This window comes from Hyla sarda, unplaced genomic scaffold (genome assembly GCF_029499605.1).
Source record: "Hyla sarda isolate aHylSar1 unplaced genomic scaffold, aHylSar1.hap1 scaffold_402, whole genome shotgun sequence".
Taxonomy (NCBI): domain Eukaryota; kingdom Metazoa; phylum Chordata; class Amphibia; order Anura; family Hylidae; genus Hyla; species Hyla sarda.
Window position 1 is genome coordinate 206,854 of NW_026610419.1, and position 18,973 is coordinate 225,826.

The 18,973-nt window shown below is 46.5% G+C and overlaps 8 non-coding genes and 1 pseudogene across 8 annotated transcripts; all 9 read left to right on the forward strand.

Moving 5' to 3' along the window:
- The first annotated feature begins 663 nt into the window (after nt 1–663).
- Nucleotides 664–854, forward strand: LOC130333239 (U2 spliceosomal RNA). Its single transcript, XR_008875473.1, has one exon. It is a non-coding gene; the product is annotated as a U2 spliceosomal RNA (small nuclear RNA).
- Nucleotides 855–2,928: 2,074 nt separating this feature from the next.
- LOC130333240 (U2 spliceosomal RNA) lies at nt 2,929–3,119 on the forward strand. Its single transcript, XR_008875474.1, has one exon. It is a non-coding gene; the product is annotated as a U2 spliceosomal RNA (small nuclear RNA).
- A 2,087-nt stretch (nt 3,120–5,206) lies between these two features.
- LOC130333241 (U2 spliceosomal RNA) lies at nt 5,207–5,397 on the forward strand. Its single transcript, XR_008875475.1, has one exon. It is a non-coding gene; the product is annotated as a U2 spliceosomal RNA (small nuclear RNA).
- A 2,097-nt stretch (nt 5,398–7,494) lies between these two features.
- LOC130333242 (U2 spliceosomal RNA) lies at nt 7,495–7,685 on the forward strand. The gene has a single exon (XR_008875476.1). It is a non-coding gene; the product is annotated as a U2 spliceosomal RNA (small nuclear RNA).
- A 2,088-nt stretch (nt 7,686–9,773) lies between these two features.
- On the forward strand, nt 9,774–9,964 carry LOC130333243 (U2 spliceosomal RNA). The gene has a single exon (XR_008875477.1). It is a non-coding gene; the product is annotated as a U2 spliceosomal RNA (small nuclear RNA).
- A 2,090-nt stretch (nt 9,965–12,054) lies between these two features.
- On the forward strand, nt 12,055–12,245 carry LOC130333244 (U2 spliceosomal RNA). Its single transcript, XR_008875478.1, has one exon. It is a non-coding gene; the product is annotated as a U2 spliceosomal RNA (small nuclear RNA).
- A 2,094-nt stretch (nt 12,246–14,339) lies between these two features.
- On the forward strand, nt 14,340–14,498 carry LOC130333298 (U2 spliceosomal RNA; annotated as a pseudogene).
- Nucleotides 14,499–15,192: 694 nt separating this feature from the next.
- On the forward strand, nt 15,193–15,378 carry LOC130333289 (U2 spliceosomal RNA). Its single transcript, XR_008875518.1, has one exon. It is a non-coding gene; the product is annotated as a U2 spliceosomal RNA (small nuclear RNA).
- A 2,095-nt stretch (nt 15,379–17,473) lies between these two features.
- On the forward strand, nt 17,474–17,664 carry LOC130333245 (U2 spliceosomal RNA). Its single transcript, XR_008875479.1, has one exon. It is a non-coding gene; the product is annotated as a U2 spliceosomal RNA (small nuclear RNA).
- Nucleotides 17,665–18,973: the final 1,309 nt, after the last annotated feature.

Below are 18,973 nucleotides of genomic sequence, written 5' to 3' on the forward strand. Positions count from 1 at the left end.
GAGATTGTTGCATCCATCTTGAACCCTCAGAACTACAGTGCTATGATGTCACTCACTTCCACAGGCCTTGCAGAGTGTAAACAACAACAACCCAGCTTTGTTGTGTATGTAACCATAGGGATTTGTGATGTCACCTAGAACCTTCACAGCAGCGACAGCTTTATGAGGAGCATCAGCACTGCTCTGCCTGAGCAGAACCATCACCGCCATAGGTTGTCAAATAACCCGGATTTAACCCACACAGGTAAGTCCAATGGGGTGCAGGCATGTCCTCTATGCTTACAGCTTCCCGTGGGTGTTGGTTTGATACCGTTTGGGGACAGCCAAGGAGGCATCTGCAGGCAACAAAGGTAGGTGTGTGCTTGTGTGTGTGTTTCCTATGCAGATCCTAAGCCCAGTGTCACATGCAAGTAGGAGGAGTAAGAAGGGTTCCTGGCAAATCCGGGTTATGGATTGCATTTAAAAAGGCCCCGTGGGAGTGCAATGGGCCCCTGTCTTGCTGCTTAGCAATAATGGTATGGGTTTAGGTTCTGCTGTGTGTACTGGTGGTTGACTGCCCCCCAGCCCAGAGTGTGCATGGAAAATTGTCTGGCAGCCTCCCTGACAGCAAGCAGTGATAGTGCCCATGAAGGGGACCTTGTTGGGCCCGCCCCTTTCACGGTTATCGCTTCTCGGCCTTTTGGCTAAGATCAAGTGTAGTATCTGTTCTTATCAGTTTAATATCTGATACGTCCCCTATCTGGGGACCATATATTAAATGGATTTTTGAGAACGGGGGCCGATTTCGAAGCTTGCTTCCGTCGCCCTATGCATTGACCCGATATGGCAGTATCTTCGGGTACAGTGCACCACCCCCTTACAGGGTTAAAAAGAAAGATTCCTACTTTCATTGCTACCTGCTTGCTGGCTAGCCAGCTAGCCAGCCCTGTGGGCCTTGCTGCTGCTGCAGCCAAAAAACAAAAGGTGGTGCTGCTGCTGCTTCTGCTGCTTCTGCTTCTGCTTGTGTCTGGCCCCTGTTGGAGCGTCCAGGCACAGGACTTCTGCTGCTGCTGACTAAATGGCCTCCTTAATTGGATCATTTGAGTAGCCAGCACACCTGTGCAGGTAGGGCATGACATGATAGGCAGCTGCCTTGATAGCGGGTGGGTGCTGAATGTTCCTAATTGACAAAATAAGATTAATGCTTATGAAGAAATATAAAATCTCATCCCTTCCCCAATATCGCGCCACACCCCTACCCCTTAATTCCCTGGTTGAACTTGATGGACATATGTCTTTTTTCGACCGTACTAACTATGTAACTATGTAACATAACATGGGGGGGGGGGGGGGGTCTCCTGGCTGTTCACACAGGTGTGTCATTGCTGTACATTGACCATGCATTGCTTCTGTGGTATTGCAAAGGCAAAGACAAATGCTTCCAGCCATCCATTGCACTAATGGATTGGTCATCAGCTGGCTGTCTATGTCCCGCATCAATATAGACCAAAGTACAGAGGGTTAGGCTATGCTATTGTGCACCTACCTGATGCATCAGAAGGTGCGAGGCCCTTGCTAAATTCTGTGCACAGACTTTGAGATCTATGCTTTAGACTGTATCTAAACCTGCTCCAACATGGACTGACATTCTGGCCTACTTTCAGCCGATGCGACTTGTCTGTCGCTGAACAGTCGCTTTTTATGTATTCAGCACCTATGTATAATGTTGTAAAAATGCTCTAGAAGCTAAAGTCGCAGAAATGTCACACATATTTGGCCTGCAACTTTCTGTGCGACAAATTCAGACAGGAAAAATCAGTATAAATCCTTAGAAAATTATCCCCCAGTGTCTCCATCTGCTGGCGGTATTGAATAAGCATTGCTGCACTGATGGGGTATGCATTAGACGAAAAAAAAGAAGAAAAAGAAGAATAATACGCCCAGAAAAGAGGCGAAAAGGAGAAAAACGTAAAAAAAACGTGAAAAAAAAGTAAGAGGAAGAGAAGGGAAAAAAAGGTGGAAATGGGTTTAAAAGTGATTTCGGCGGAGAAATATATATATATATATATATATATATGCGCACACACACACATAGATATAAACGTATTCTCCGTTGAGATATTGCAGCCGCTGCTGTGTCCAGGCCCAGGAGCCTTAGCACTGTGCTGTGATGTCACTCAATACCACTGACATCACTAGGTGTAAACAACATCTCTCCTTTGCTGTGTATGTGACTATGGAGCTGTTTGGTGATGTCGTCTATTACGGCCTTCATAGAAGCAACAGGAGATTGTTGCATCCATCTTGAACCCTCAGAACTACAGTGCTATGATGTCACTCACTTCCACAGGCCTTGCAGAGTGTAAACAACAACAACCCAGCTTTGTTGTGTATGTAACCATAGGGATTTGTGATGTCACCTAGAACCTTCACAGCAGCGACAGCTTTATGAGGAGCATCAGCACTGCTCTGCCTGAGCAGAACCATCACCGCCATAGGTTGTCAAATAACCCGGATTTAACCCACACAGGTAAGTCCAATGGGGTGCAGGCATGTCCTCTATGCTTACAGCTTCCCGTGGGTGTTGGTTTGATACCGTTTGGGGACAGCCAAGGAGGCATCTGCAGGCAACAAAGGTAGGTGTGTGCTTGTGTGTGTGTTTCCTATGCAGATCCTAAGCCCAGTGTCACATGCAAGTAGGAGGAGTAAGAAGGGTTCCTGGCAAATCCGGGTTATGGATTGCATTTAAAAAGGCCCCGTGGGAGTGCAATGGGCCCCTGTCTTGCTGCTTAGCAATAATGGTATGGGTTTAGGTTCTGCTGTGTGTACTGGTGGTTGACTGCCCCCCAGCCCAGAGTGTGCATGGAAAATTGTCTGGCAGCCTCCCTGACAGCAAGCAGTGATAGTGCCCATGAAGGGGACCTTGTTGGGCCCGCCCCTTTCACGGTTATCGCTTCTCGGCCTTTTGGCTAAGATCAAGTGTAGTATCTGTTCTTATCAGTTTAATATCTGATACGTCCCCTATCTGGGGACCATATATTAAATGGATTTTTGAGAACGGGGGCCGATTTCGAAGCTTGCTTCCGTCGCCCTATGCATTGACCCGATATGGCAGTATCTTCGGGTACAGTGCACCACCCCCTTACAGGGTTAAAAAGAAAGATTCCTACTTTCATTGCTACCTGCTTGCTGGCTAGCCAGCTAGCCAGCCCTGTGGGCCTTGCTGCTGCTGCAGCCAAAAAACAAAAGGTGGTGCTGCTGCTGCTTCTGCTGCTTCTGCTTCTGCTTGTGTCTGGCCCCTGTTGGAGCGTCCAGGCACAGGACTTCTGCTGCTGCTGACTAAATGGCCTCCTTAATTGGATCATTTGAGTAGCCAGCACACCTGTGCAGGTAGGGCATGACATGATAGGCAGCTGCCTTGATAGCGGGTGGGTGCTGAATGTTCCTAATTGACAAAATAAGATTAATGCTTATGAAGAAATATAAAATCTCATCCCTTCCCCAATATCGCGCCACACCCCTACCCCTTAATTCCCTGGTTGAACTTGATGGACATATGTCTTTTTTCGACCGTACTAACTATGTAACTATGTAACATAACATGGGGGGGGGGGGGGTCTCCTGGCTGTTCACACAGGTGTGTCATTGCTGTACATTGACCATGCATTGCTTCTGTGGTATTGCAAAGGCAAAGACAAATGCTTCCAGCCATCCATTGCACTAATGGATTGGTCATCAGCTGGCTGTCTATGTCCCGCATCAATATAGACCAAAGTACAGAGGGTTAGGCTATGCTATTGTGCACCTACCTGATGCATCAGAAGGTGCGAGGCCCTTGCTAAATTCTGTGCACAGACTTTGAGATCTATGCTTTAGACTGTATCTAAACCTGCTCCAACATGGACTGACATTCTGGCCTACTTTCAGCCGATGCGACTTGTCTGTCGCTGAACAGTCGCTTTTTATGTATTCAGCACCTATGTATAATGTTGTAAAAATGCTCTAGAAGCTAAAGTCGCAGAAATGTCACACATATTTGGCCTGCAACTTTCTGTGCGACAAATTCAGACAGGAAAAATCAGTATAAATCCTTAGAAAATTATCCCCCAGTGTCTCCATCTGCTGGCGGTATTGAATAAGCATTGCTGCACTGATGGGGTATGCATTAGACGAAAAAAAAGAAGAAAAAGAAGAATAATACGCCCAGAAAAGAGGCGAAAAGGAGAAAAACGTAAAAAAACGTGAAAAAAAAGTAAGAGGAAGAGAAGGGAAAAAAAGGTGGAAATGGGTTTAAAAGTGATTTCGGCGGAGAAATATATATATATATATATATATATATATATATATATATATATGCGCACACACACACATAGATATAAACGTATTCTCCGTTGAGATATTGCAGCCGCTGCTGTGTCCAGGCCCAGGAGCCTTAGCACTGTGCTGTGATGTCACTCAATACCACTGACATCACTAGGTGTAAACAACATCTCTCCTTTGCTGTGTATGTGACTATGGAGCTGTTTGGTGATGTCGTCTATTACGGCCTTCATAGAAGCAACAGGAGATTGTTGCATCCATCTTGAACCCTCAGAACTACAGTGCTATGATGTCACTCACTTCCACAGGCCTTGCAGAGTGTAAACAACAACAACCCAGCTTTGTTGTGTATGTAACCATAGGGATTTGTGATGTCACCTAGAACCTTCACAGCAGCGACAGCTTTATGAGGAGCATCAGCACTGCTCTGCCTGAGAAGAACCATCACCGCCATAGGTTGTCAAATAACCCGGATTTAACCCACACAGGTAAGTCCAATGGGGTGCAGGCATGTCCTCTATGCTTACAGCTTCCCGTGGGTGTTGGTTTGATACCGTTTGGGGACAGCCAAGGAGGCATCTGCAGGCAACAAAGGTAGGTGTGTGCTTGTGTGTGTGTTTCCTATGCAGATCCTAAGCCCAGTGTCACATGCAAGTAGGAGGAGTAAGAAGGGTTCCTGGCAAATCCGGGTTATGGATTGCATTTAAAAAGGCCCCGTGGGAGTGCAATGGGCCCCTGTCTTGCTGCTTAGCAATAATGGTATGGGTTTAGGTTCTGCTGTGTGTACTGGTGGTTGACTGCCCCCCAGCCCAGAGTGTGCATGGAAAATTGTCTGGCAGCCTCCCTGACAGCAAGCAGTGATAGTGCCCATGAAGGGGACCTTGTTGGGCCCGCCCCTTTCACGGTTATCGCTTCTCGGCCTTTTGGCTAAGATCAAGTGTAGTATCTGTTCTTATCAGTTTAATATCTGATACGTCCCCTATCTGGGGACCATATATTAAATGGATTTTTGAGAACGGGGGCCGATTTCGAAGCTTGCTTCCGTCGCCCTATGCATTGACCCGATATGGCAGTATCTTCGGGTACAGTGCACCACCCCCTTACAGGGTTAAAAAGAAAGATTCCTACTTTCATTGCTACCTGCTTGCTGGCTAGCCAGCTAGCCAGCCCTGTGGGCCTTGCTGCTGCTGCAGCCAATAAACAAAAGGTGGTGCTGCTGCTGCTTCTGCTGCTTCTGCTTCTGCTTGTGTCTGGCCCCTGTTGGAGCGTCCAGGCACAGGACTTCTGCTGCTGCTGACTAAATGGCCTCCTTAATTGGATCATTTGAGTAGCCAGCACACCTGTGCAGGTAGGGCATGACATGATAGGCAGCTGCCTTGATAGCGGGTGGGTGCTGAATGTTCCTAATTGACAAAATAAGATTAATGCTTATGAAGAAATATAAAATCTCATCCCTTCCCCAATATCGCGCCACACCCCTACCCCTTAATTCCCTGGTTGAACGTGATGGACATATGTCTTTTTTCGACCGTACTAACTATGTAACTATGTAACATAACATGGGGGGGGGGGGGGTCTCCTGGCTGTTCACACAGGTGTGTCATTGCTGTACATTGACCATGCATTGCTTCTGTGGTATTGCAAAGGCAAAGACAAATGCTTCCAGCCATCCATTGCACTAATGGATTGGTCATCAGCTGGCTGTCTATGTCCCGCATCAATATAGACCAAAGTACAGAGGGTTAGGCTATGCTATTGTGCACCTACCTGATGCATCAGAAGGTGCGAGGCCCTTGCTAAATTCTGTGCACAGACTTTGAGATCTATGCTTTAGACTGTATCTAAACCTGCTCCAACATGGACTGACATTCTGGCCTACTTTCAGCCGATGCGACTTGTCTGTCGCTGAACAGTCGCTTTTTATGTATTCAGCACCTATGTATAATGTTGTAAAAATGCTCTAGAAGCTAAAGTCGCAGAAATGTCACACATATTTGGCCTGCAACTTTCTGTGCGACAAATTCAGACAGGAAAAATCAGTATAAATCCTTAGAAAATTATCCCCCAGTGTCTCCATCTGCTGGCGGTATTGAATAAGCATTGCTGCACTGATGGGGTATGCATTAGACGAAAAAAAAGAAGAAAAAGAAGAATAATACGCCCAGAAAAGAGGCGAAAAGGAGAAAAACGTAAAAAAACGTGAAAAAAAAGTAAGAGGAAGAGAAGGGAAAAAAAGGTGGAAATGGGTTTAAAAGTGATTTCGGCGGAGAAATATATATATATATATATATATATATATATATATATATATATATATATATATGCGCACACACACACATAGATATAAACGTATTCTCCGTTGAGATATTGCAGCCGCTGCTGTGTCCAGGCCCAGGAGCCTTAGCACTGTGCTGTGATGTCACTCAATACCACTGACATCACTAGGTGTAAACAACATCTCTCCTTTGCTGTGTATGTGACTATGGAGCTGTTTGGTGATGTCGTCTATTACGGCCTTCATAGAAGCAACAGGAGATTGTTGCATCCATCTTGAACCCTCAGAACTACAGTGCTATGATGTCACTCACTTCCACAGGCCTTGCAGAGTGTAAACAACAACAACCCAGCTTTGTTGTGTATGTAACCAAAGGGATTTGTGATGTCACCTAGAACCTTCACAGCAGCGACAGCTTTATGAGGAGCATCAGCACTGCTCTGCCTGAGCAGAACCATCACCGCCATAGGTTGTCAAATAACCCGGATTTAACCCACACAGGTAAGTCCAATGGGGTGCAGGCATGTCCTCTATGCTTACAGCTTCCCGTGGGTGTTGGTTTGATACCGTTTGGGGACAGCCAAGGAGGCATCTGCAGGCAACAAAGGTAGGTGTGTGCTTGTGTGTGTGTTTCCTATGCAGATCCTAAGCCCAGTGTCACATGCAAGTAGGAGGAGTAAGAAGGGTTCCTGGCAAATCCGGGTTATGGATTGCATTTAAAAAGGCCCCGTGGGAGTGCAATGGGCCCCTGTCTTGCTGCTTAGCAATAATGGTATGGGTTTAGGTTCTGCTGTGTGTACTGGTGGTTGACTGCCCCCCAGCCCAGAGTGTGCATGGAAAATTGTCTGGCAGCCTCCCTGACAGCAAGCAGTGATAGTGCCCATGAAGGGGACCTTGTTGGGCCCGCCCCTTTCACGGTTATCGCTTCTCGGCCTTTTGGCTAAGATCAAGTGTAGTATCTGTTCTTATCAGTTTAATATCTGATACGTCCCCTATCTGGGGACCATATATTAAATGGATTTTTGAGAACGGGGGCCGATTTCGAAGCTTGCTTCCGTCGCCCTATGCATTGACCCGATATGGCAGTATCTTCGGGTACAGTGCACCACCCCCTTACAGGGTTAAAAAGAAAGATTCCTACTTTCATTGCTACCTGCTTGCTGGCTAGCCAGCTAGCCAGCCCTGTGGGCCTTGCTGCTGCTGCAGCCAATAAACAAAAGGTGGTGCTGCTGCTGCTTCTGCTGCTTCTGCTTCTGCTTGTGTCTGGCCCCTGTTGGAGCGTCCAGGCACAGGACTTCTGCTGCTGCTGACTAAATGGCCTCCTTAATTGGATCATTTGAGTAGCCAGCACACCTGTGCAGGTAGGGCATGACATGATAGGCAGCTGCCTTGATAGCGGGTGGGTGCTGAATGTTCCTAATTGACAAAATAAGATTAATGCTTATGAAGAAATATAAAATCTCATCCCTTCCCCAATATCGCGCCACACCCCTACCCCTTAATTCCCTGGTTGAACGTGATGGACATATGTCTTTTTTCGACCGTACTAACTATGTAACTATGTAACATAACATGGGGGGGGGGGGGGTCTCCTGGCTGTTCACACAGGTGTGTCATTGCTGTACATTGACCATGCATTGCTTCTGTGGTATTGCAAAGGCAAAGACAAATGCTTCCAGCCATCCATTGCACTAATGGATTGGTCATCAGCTGGCTGTCTATGTCCCGCATCAATATAGACCAAAGTACAGAGGGTTAGGCTATGCTATTGTGCACCTACCTGATGCATCAGAAGGTGCGAGGCCCTTGCTAAATTCTGTGCACAGACTTTGAGATCTATGCTTTAGACTGTATCTAAACCTGCTCCAACATGGACTGACATTCTGGCCTACTTTCAGCCGATGCGACTTGTCTGTCGCTGAACAGTCGCTTTTTATGTATTCAGCACCTATGTATAATGTTGTAAAAATGCTCTAGAAGCTAAAGTCGCAGAAATGTCACACATATTTGGCCTGCAACTTTCTGTGCGACAAATTCAGACAGGAAAAATCAGTATAAATCCTTAGAAAATTATCCCCCAGTGTCTCCATCTGCTGGCGGTATTGAATAAGCATTGCTGCACTGATGGGGTATGCATTAGACGAAAAAAAAGAAGAAAAAGAAGAATAATACGCCCAGAAAAGAGGCGAAAAGGAGAAAAACGTAAAAAAACGTGAAAAAAAAGTAAGAGGAAGAGAAGGGAAAAAAAGGTGGAAATGGGTTTAAAAGTGATTTCGGCGGAGAATATATATATATATATATATATATATATATATATATATATATATGCGCACACACACACATAGATATAAACGTATTCTCCGTTGAGATATTGCAGCCGCTGCTGTGTCCAGGCCCAGGAGCCTTAGCACTGTGCTGTGATGTCACTCAATACCACTGACATCACTAGGTGTAAACAACATCTCTCCTTTGCTGTGTATGTGACTATGGAGCTGTTTGGTGATGTCGTCTATTACGGCCTTCATAGAAGCAACAGGAGATTGTTGCATCCATCTTGAACCCTCAGAACTACAGTGCTGTGATGTCACTCACTTCCACAGGCCTTGCAGAGTGTAAACAACAACAACCCAGCTTTGTTGTGTATGTAACCAAAGGGATTTGTGATGTCACCTAGAACCTTCACAGCAGCGACAGCTTTATGAGGAGCATCAGCACTGCTCTGCCTGAGCAGAACCATCACCGCCATAGGTTGTCAAATAACCCGGATTTAACCCACACAGGTAAGTCCAATGGGGTGCAGGCATGTCCTCTATGCTTACAGCTTCCCGTGGGTGTTGGTTTGATACCGTTTGGGGACAGCCAAGGAGGCATCTGCAGGCAACAAAGGTAGGTGTGTGCTTGTGTGTGTGTTTCCTATGCAGATCCTAAGCCCAGTGTCACATGCAAGTAGGAGGAGTAAGAAGGGTTCCTGGCAAATCCGGGTTATGGATTGCATTTAAAAAGGCCCCGTGGGAGTGCAATGGGCCCCTGTCTTGCTGCTTAGCAATAATGGTATGGGTTTAGGTTCTGCTGTGTGTACTGGTGGTTGACTGCCCCCCAGCCCAGAGTGTGCATGGAAAATTGTCTGGCAGCCTCCCTGACAGCAAGCAGTGATAGTGCCCATGAAGGGGACCTTGTTGGGCCCGCCCCTTTCACGGTTATCGCTTCTCGGCCTTTTGGCTAAGATCAAGTGTAGTATCTGTTCTTATCAGTTTAATATCTGATACGTCCCCTATCTGGGGACCATATATTAAATGGATTTTTGAGAACGGGGGCCGATTTCGAAGCTTGCTTCCGTCGCCCTATGCATTGACCCGATATGGCAGTATCTTCGGGTACAGTGCACCACCCCCTTACAGGGTTAAAAAGAAAGATTCCTACTTTCATTGCTACCTGCTTGCTGGCTAGCCAGCTAGCCAGCCCTGTGGGCCTTGCTGCTGCTGCAGCCAATAAACAAAAGGTGGTGCTGCTGCTGCTTCTGCTGCTTCTGCTTCTGCTTGTGTCTGGCCCCTGTTGGAGCGTCCAGGCACAGGACTTCTGCTGCTGCTGACTAAATGGCCTCCTTAATTGGATCATTTGAGTAGCCAGCACACCTGTGCAGGTAGGGCATGACATGATAGGCAGCTGCCTTGATAGCGGGTGGGTGCTGAATGTTCCTAATTGACAAAATAAGATTAATGCTTATGAAGAAATATAAAATCTCATCCCTTCCCCAATATCGCGCCACACCCCTACCCCTTAATTCCCTGGTTGAACGTGATGGACATATGTCTTTTTTCGACCGTACTAACTATGTAACTATGTAACATAACATGGGGGGGGGGGGGGTCTCCTGGCTGTTCACACAGGTGTGTCATTGCTGTACATTGACCATGCATTGCTTCTGTGGTATTGCAAAGGCAAAGACAAATGCTTCCAGCCATCCATTGCACTAATGGATTGGTCATCAGCTGGCTGTCTATGTCCCGCATCAATATAGACCAAAGTACAGAGGGTTAGGCTATGCTATTGTGCACCTACCTGATGCATCAGAAGGTGCGAGGCCCTTGCTAAATTCTGTGCACAGACTTTGAGATCTATGCTTTAGACTGTATCTAAACCTGCTCCAACATGGACTGACATTCTGGCCTACTTTCAGCCGATGCGACTTGTCTGTCGCTGAACAGTCGCTTTTTATGTATTCAGCACCTATGTATAATGTTGTAAAAATGCTCTAGAAGCTAAAGTCGCAGAAATGTCACACATATTTGGCCTGCAACTTTCTGTGCGACAAATTCAGACAGGAAAAATCAGTATAAATCCTTAGAAAATTATCCCCCAGTGTCTCCATCTGCTGGCGGTATTGAATAAGCATTGCTGCACTGATGGGGTATGCATTAGACGAAAAAAAAGAAGAAAAAGAAGAATAATACGCCCAGAAAAGAGGCGAGGAGAAAAACGTAAAAAAACGTGAAAAAAAAGTAAGAGGAAGAGAAGGGAAAAAAAGGTGGAAATGGGTTTAAAAGTGATTTCGGCGGAGAAATATATATATATATATATATATATATATATATATATATATATATATATGCGCACACACACACATAGATATAAACGTATTCTCCGTTGAGATATTGCAGCCGCTGCTGTGTCCAGGCCCAGGAGCCTTAGCACTGTGCTGTGATGTCACTCAATACCACTGACATCACTAGGTGTAAACAACATCTCTCCTTTGCTGTGTATGTGACTATGGAGCTGTTTGGTGATGTCGTCTATTACGGCCTTCATAGAAGCAACAGGAGATTGTTGCATCCATCTTGAACCCTCAGAACTACAGTGCTATGATGTCACTCACTTCCACAGGCCTTGCAGAGTGTAAACAACAACAACCCAGCTTTGTTGTGTATGTAACCAAAGGGATTTGTGATGTCACCTAGAACCTTCACAGCAGCGACAGCTTTATGAGGAGCATCAGCACTGCTCTGCCTGAGCAGAACCATCACCGCCATAGGTTGTCAAATAACCCGGATTTAACCCACACAGGTAAGTCCAATGGGGTGCAGGCATGTCCTCTATGCTTACAGCTTCCCGTGGGTGTTGGTTTGATACCGTTTGGGGACAGCCAAGGAGGCATCTGCAGGCAACAAAGGTAGGTGTGTGCTTGTGTGTGTGTTTCCTATGCAGATCCTAAGCCCAGTGTCACATGCAAGTAGGAGGAGTAAGAAGGGTTCCTGGCAAATCCGGGTTATGGATTGCATTTAAAAAGGCCCCGTGGGAGTGCAATGGGCCCCTGTCTTGCTGCTTAGCAATAATGGTATGGGTTTAGGTTCTGCTGTGTGTACTGGTGGTTGACTGCCCCCCAGCCCAGAGTGTGCATGGAAAATTGTCTGGCAGCCTCCCTGACAGCAAGCAGTGATAGTGCCCATGAAGGGGACCTTGTTGGGCCCGCCCCTTTCACGGTTATCGCTTCTCGGCCTTTTGGCTAAGATCAAGTGTAGTATCTGTTCTTATCAGTTTAATATCTGATACGTCCCCTATCTGGGGACCATATATTAAATGGATTTTTGAGAACGGGGGCCGATTTCGAAGCTTGCTTCCGTCGCCCTATGCATTGACCCGATATGGCAGTATCTTCGGGTACAGTGCACCACCCCCTTACAGGGTTAAAAAGAAAGATTCCTACTTTCATTGCTACCTGCTTGCTGGCTAGCCAGCTAGCCAGCCCTGTGGGCCTTGCTGCTGCTGCAGCCAATAAACAAAAGGTGGTGCTGCTGCTGCTTCTGCTGCTTCTGCTTCTGCTTGTGTCTGGCCCCTGTTGGAGCGTCCAGGCACAGGACTTCTGCTGCTGCTGACTAAATGGCCTCCTTAATTGGATCATTTGAGTAGCCAGCACACCTGTGCAGGTAGGGCATGACATGATAGGCAGCTGCCTTGATAGCGGGTGGGTGCTGAATGTTCCTAATTGACAAAATAAGATTAATGCTTATGAAGAAATATAAAATCTCATCCCTTCCCCAATATCGCGCCACACCCCTACCCCTTAATTCCCTGGTTGAACGTGATGGACATATGTCTTTTTTCGACCGTACTAACTATGTAACTATGTAACATAACATGGGGGGGGGGGGGGGGTCTCCTGGCTGTTCACACAGGTGTGTCATTGCTGTACATTGACCATGCATTGCTTCTGTGGTATTGCAAAGGCAAAGACAAATGCTTCCAGCCATCCATTGCACTAATGGATTGGTCATCAGCTGGCTGTCTATGTCCCGCATCAATATAGACCAAAGTACAGAGGGTTAGGCTATGCTATTGTGCACCTACCTGATGCATCAGAAGGTGCGAGGCCCTTGCTAAATTCTGTGCACAGACTTTGAGATCTATGCTTTAGACTGTATCTAAACCTGCTCCAACATGGACTGACATTCTGGCCTACTTTCAGCCGATGCGACTTGTCTGTCGCTGAACAGTCGCTTTTTATGTATTCAGCACCTATGTATAATGTTGTAAAAATGCTCTAGAAGCTAAAGTCGCAGAAATGTCACACATATTTGGCCTGCAACTTTCTGTGCGACAAATTCAGACAGGAAAAATCAGTATAAATCCTTAGAAAATTATCCCCCAGTGTCTCCATCTGCTGGCGGTATTGAATAAGCATTGCTGCACTGATGGGGTATGCATTAGACGAAAAAAAAGAAGAAAAAGAAGAATAATACGCCCAGAAAAGAGGCGAAAAGGAGAAAAACGTAAAAAAAACGTGAAAAAAAAGTAAGAGGAAGAGAAGGGAAAAAAAGGTGGAAATGGGTTTAAAAGTGATTTCGGCGGAGAAATATATATATATATATATATATATATATATATATATATATATATATGCGCACACACACACATAGATATAAACGTATTCTCCGTTGAGATATTGCAGCCGCTGCTGTGTCCAGGCCCAGGAGCCTTAGCACTGTGCTGTGATGTCACTCAATACCACTGACATCACTAGGTGTAAACAACATCTCTCCTTTGCTGTGTATGTGACTATGGAGCTGTTTGGTGATGTCGTCTATTACGGCCTTCATAGAAGCAACAGGAGATTGTTGCATCCATCTTGAACCCTCAGAACTACAGTGCTGTGATGTCACTCACTTCCACAGGCCTTGCAGAGTGTAAACAACAACAACCCAGCTTTGTTGTGTATGTAACCAAAGGGATTTGTGATGTCACCTAGAACCTTCACAGCAGCGACAGCTTTATGAGGAGCATCAGCACTGCTCTGCCTGAGCAGAACCATCACCGCCATAGGTTGTCAAATAACCCGGATTTAACCCACACAGGTAAGTCCAATGGGGTGCAGGCATGTCCTCTATGCTTACAGCTTCCCGTGGGTGTTGGTTTGATACCGTTTGGGGACAGCCAAGGAGGCATCTGCAGGCAACAAAGGTAGGTGTGTGCTTGTGTGTGTGTTTCCTATGCAGATCCTAAGCCCAGTGTCACATGCAAGTAGGAGGAGTAAGAAGGGTTCCTGGCAAATCCGGGTTATGGATTGCATTTAAAAAGGCCCCGTGGGAGTGCAATGGGCCCCTGTCTTGCTGCTTAGCAATAATGGTATGGGTTTAGGTTCTGCTGTGTGTACTGGTGGTTGACTGCCCCCCAGCCCAGAGTGTGCATGGAAAATTGTCTGGCAGCCTCCCTGACAGCAAGCAGTGATAGTGCCCATGAAGGGGACCTTGTTGGGCCCGCCCCTTTCACGGTTATCGCTTCTCGGCCTTTTGGCTAAGATCAAGTGTAGTATCTGTTCTTATCAGTTTAATGCTGGTGGGGATGGGTGCTGCATGGAGAATGCAGGTGTACCAGGGCTTTCCGGGGCTGGTTCTGAGGAATCAGCTCGACGGCTGCCCCGATGTGACCTGTTCCCTCCGGGTCTCGCCATGAGGCTGAGAGGGTCTAGAGCCGAGGTACTTTTGTGCCTCGGGGAGTGGTGACCCCGAGGTGCCGAAACTCACTGGGAGAATAGACTCACTGAGTTGAAGCACGGGCACCATAATCTCTTCACCTTGTGGCACTCACCTCTTGATTCCCGGCCTTCTGGCTAGGATCAGAGAAATTTTTATAGATCCGGCCGGATGTCCGGGCAGTATATCTGCACACATTCACTTATTTATTTCTTTTTTGTCTCACTGTGTCACTTTTTGCGTGTTGTGTGTTCACAGGATTTGTCAGGATGCGGTAGCCCTTCTGGGTGTCCCTCCTGGCGGTCTAGGGGAGGTGTGTGTGGCCATTAGGTTCCGCACCTCCCTGCAAACACCCCGGGTACTCCTGCTTTGGCAGGGTACCTACCGTAATCGGCTCTGCGGGCAGATACCTTGGCTAACGCCAAGGGGGATGCCGGGAGCATTTGTGGTCCCCTAGTAGCTTCGGCGAAAAGGGACATCGAACCTGGAACCTCGCAGGTACCTTTTGGTCCGGAGGCGAAGGGTAAGGTTTGTTGGGGGGCCTCTCTCCTATCGGAGAAGGGCTTGCGATAGACCGCATCCTTTGTGCACGTTTTTTTTAGTGTAACACGTTTGCACTTTTTCTTGCACTTTGGGTGAATCGAAAGCACGTTCCTCGGCTTTAGATAAAAAAAAAAAAAAAAAAAATCTGTTCTTATCAGTTTAATATCTGATACGTCCCCTATCTGGGGACCATATATTAAATGGATTTTTGAGAACGGGGGCCGATTTCGAAGCTTGCTTCCGTCGCCCTATGCATTGACCCGATATGGCAGTATCTTCGGGTACAGTGCACCACCCCCTTACAGGGTTTAAAAGAAAGATTCCTACTTTCATTGCTACCTGCTTGCTGGCTAGCCAGCTAGCCAGCCCTGTGGGCCTTGCTGCTGCTGCAGCCAATAAACAAAAGGTGGTGCTGCTGCTGCTTCTGCTGCTTCTGCTTCTGCTTGTGTCTGGCCCCTGTTGGAGCGTCCAGGCACAGGACTTCTGCTGCTGCTGACTAAATGGCCTCCTTAATTGGATCATTTGAGTAGCCAGCACACCTGTGCAGGTAGGGCATGACATGATAGGCAGCTGCCTTGATAGCGGGTGGGTGCTGAATGTTCCTAATTGACAAAATAAGATTAATGCTTATGAAGAAATATAAAATCTCATCCCTTCCCCAATATCGCGCCACACCCCTACCCCTTAATTCCCTGGTTGAACGTGATGGACATATGTCTTTTTTCGACCGTACTAACTATGTAACTATGTAACATAACATGGGGGGGGGGGGGGGGTCTCCTGGCTGTTCACACAGGTGTGTCATTGCTGTACATTGACCATGCATTGCTTCTGTGGTATTGCAAAGGCAAAGACAAATGCTTCCAGCCATCCATTGCACTAATGGATTGGTCATCAGCTGGCTGTCTATGTCCCGCATCAATATAGACCAAAGTACAGAGGGTTAGGCTATGCTATTGTGCACCTACCTGATGCATCAGAAGGTGCGAGGCCCTTGCTAAATTCTGTGCACAGACTTTGAGATCTATGCTTTAGACTGTATCTAAACCTGCTCCAACATGGACTGACATTCTGGCCTACTTTCAGCCGATGCGACTTGTCTGTCGCTGAACAGTCGCTTTTTATGTATTCAGCACCTATGTATAATGTTGTAAAAATGCTCTAGAAGCTAAAGTCGCAGAAATGTCACACATATTTGGCCTGCAACTTTCTGTGCGACAAATTCAGACAGGAAAAATCAGTATAAATCCTTAGAAAATTATCCCCCAGTGTCTCCATCTGCTGGCGGTATTGAATAAGCATTGCTGCACTGATGGGGTATGCATTAGACGAAAAAAAAGAAGAAAAAGAAGAATAATACGCCCAGAAAAGAGGCGAAAAGGAGAAAAACGTAAAAAAACGTGAAAAAAAAGTAAGAGGAAGAGAAGGGAAAAAAAGGTGGAAATGGGTTTAAAAGTGATTTCGGCGGAGAAATATATATATATATATATATATATATATATATATATATATATATATATGCGCACACACACACATAGATATAAACGTATTCTCCGTTGAGATATTGCAGCCGCTGCTGTGTCCAGGCCCAGGAGCCTTAGCACTGTGCTGTGATGTCACTCAATACCACTGACATCACTAGGTGTAAACAACATCTCTCCTTTGCTGTGTATGTGACTATGGAGCTGTTTGGTGATGTCGTCTATTACGGCCTTCATAGAAGCAACAGGAGATTGTTGCATCCATCTTGAACCCTCAGAACTACAGTGCTATGATGTCACTCACTTCCACAGGCCTTGCAGAGTGTAAACAACAACAACCCAGCTTTGTTGTGTATGTAACCAAAGGGATTTGTGATGTCACCTAGAACCTTCACAGCAGCGACAGCTTTATGAGGAGCATCAGCACTGCTCTGCCTGAGCAGAACCATCACCGCCATAGGTTGTCAAATAACCCGGATTTAACCCACACAGGTAAGTCCAATGGGGTGCAGGCATGTCCTCTATGCTTACAGCTTCCCGTGGGTGTTGGTTTGATACCGTTTGGGGACAGCCAAGGAGGCATCTGCAGGCAACAAAGGTAGGTGTGTGCTTGTGTGTGTGTTTCCTATGCAGATCCTAAGCCCAGTGTCACATGCAAGTAGGAGGAGTAAGAAGGGTTCCTGGCAAATCCGGGTTATGGATTGCATTTAAAAAGGCCCCGTGGGAGTGCAATGGGCCCCTGTCTTGCTGCTTAGCAATAATGGTATGGGTTTAGGTTCTGCTGTGTGTACTGGTGGTTGACTGCCCCCCAGCCCAGAGTGTGCATGGAAAATTGTCTGGCAGCCTCCCTGACAGCAAGCAGTGATAGTGCCCATGAAGGGGACCTTGTTGGGCCCGCCCCTTTCACGGTTATCGCTTCTCGGCCTTTTGGCTAAGATCAAGTGTAGTATCTGTTCTTATCAGTTTAATATCTGATACGTCCCCTATCTGGGGACCATATATTAAATGGATTTTTGAGAACGGGGGCCGATTTCGAAGCTTGCTTCCGTCGCCCTATGCATTGACCCGATATGGCAGTATCTTCGGGTACAGTGCACCACCCCCTTACAGGGTTAAAAAGAAAGATTCCTACTTTCATTGCTACCTGCTTGCTGGCTAGCCAGCTAGCCAGCCCTGTGGGCCTTGCTGCTGCTGCAGCCAATAAACAAAAGGTGGTGCTGCTGCTGCTTCTGCTGCTTCTGCTTCTGCTTGTGTCTGGCCCCTGTTGGAGCGTCCAGGCACAGGACTTCTGCTGCTGCTGACTAAATGGCCTCCTTAATTGGATCATTTGAGTAGCCAGCACACCTGTGCAGGTAGGGCATGACATGATAGGCAGCTGCCTTGATAGCGGGTGGGTGCTGAATGTTCCTAATTGACAAAATAAGATTAATGCTTATGAAGAAATATAAAATCTCATCCCTTCCCCAATATCGCGCCACACCCCTACCCCTTAATTCCCTGGTTGAACGTGATGGACATATGTCTTTTTTCGACCGTACTAACTATGTAACTATGTAACATAACATGGGGGGGGGGGGGTCTCCTGGCTGTTCACACAGGTGTGTCATTGCTGTACATTGACCATGCATTGCTTCTGTGGTATTGCAAAGGCAAAGACAAATGCTTCCAGCCATCCATTGCACTAATGGATTGGTCATCAGCTGGCTGTCTATGTCCCGCATCAATATAGACCAAAGTACAGAGGGTTAGGCTATGCTATTGTGCACCTACCTGATGCATCAGAAGGTGCGAGGCCCTTGCTAAATTCTGTGCACAGACTTTGAGATCTATGCTTTAGACTGTATCTAAACCTGCTCCAACATGGACTGACATTCTGGCCTACTTTCAGCCGATGCGACTTGTCTGTCGCTGAACAGTCGCTTTTTATGTATTCAGCACCTATGTATAATGTTGTAAAAATGCTCTAGAAGCTAAAGTCGCAGAAATGTCACACATATTTGGCCTGCAACTTTCTGTGCGACAAATTCAGACAGGAAAAATCAGTATAAATCCTTAGAAAATTATCCCCCAGTGTCTCCATCTGCTGGCGGTATTGAATAAGCATTGCTGCACTGATGGGGTATGCATTAGACGAAAAAAAAGAAGAAAAAGAAGAATAATACGCCCAGAAAAGAGGCGAAAAGGAGAAAAACGTAAAAAAACGTGAAAAAAAAGTAAGAGGAAGAGAAGGGAAAAAAAGGTGGAAATGGGTTTAAAAGTGATTTCGGCGGAGATATATATATATATATATATATATATATATATATATATATATATGCGCACACACACACACATAGATATAAACGTATTCTCCGTTGAGATATTGCAGCCGCTGCTGTGTCCAGGCCCAGGAGCCTTAGCACTGTGCTGTG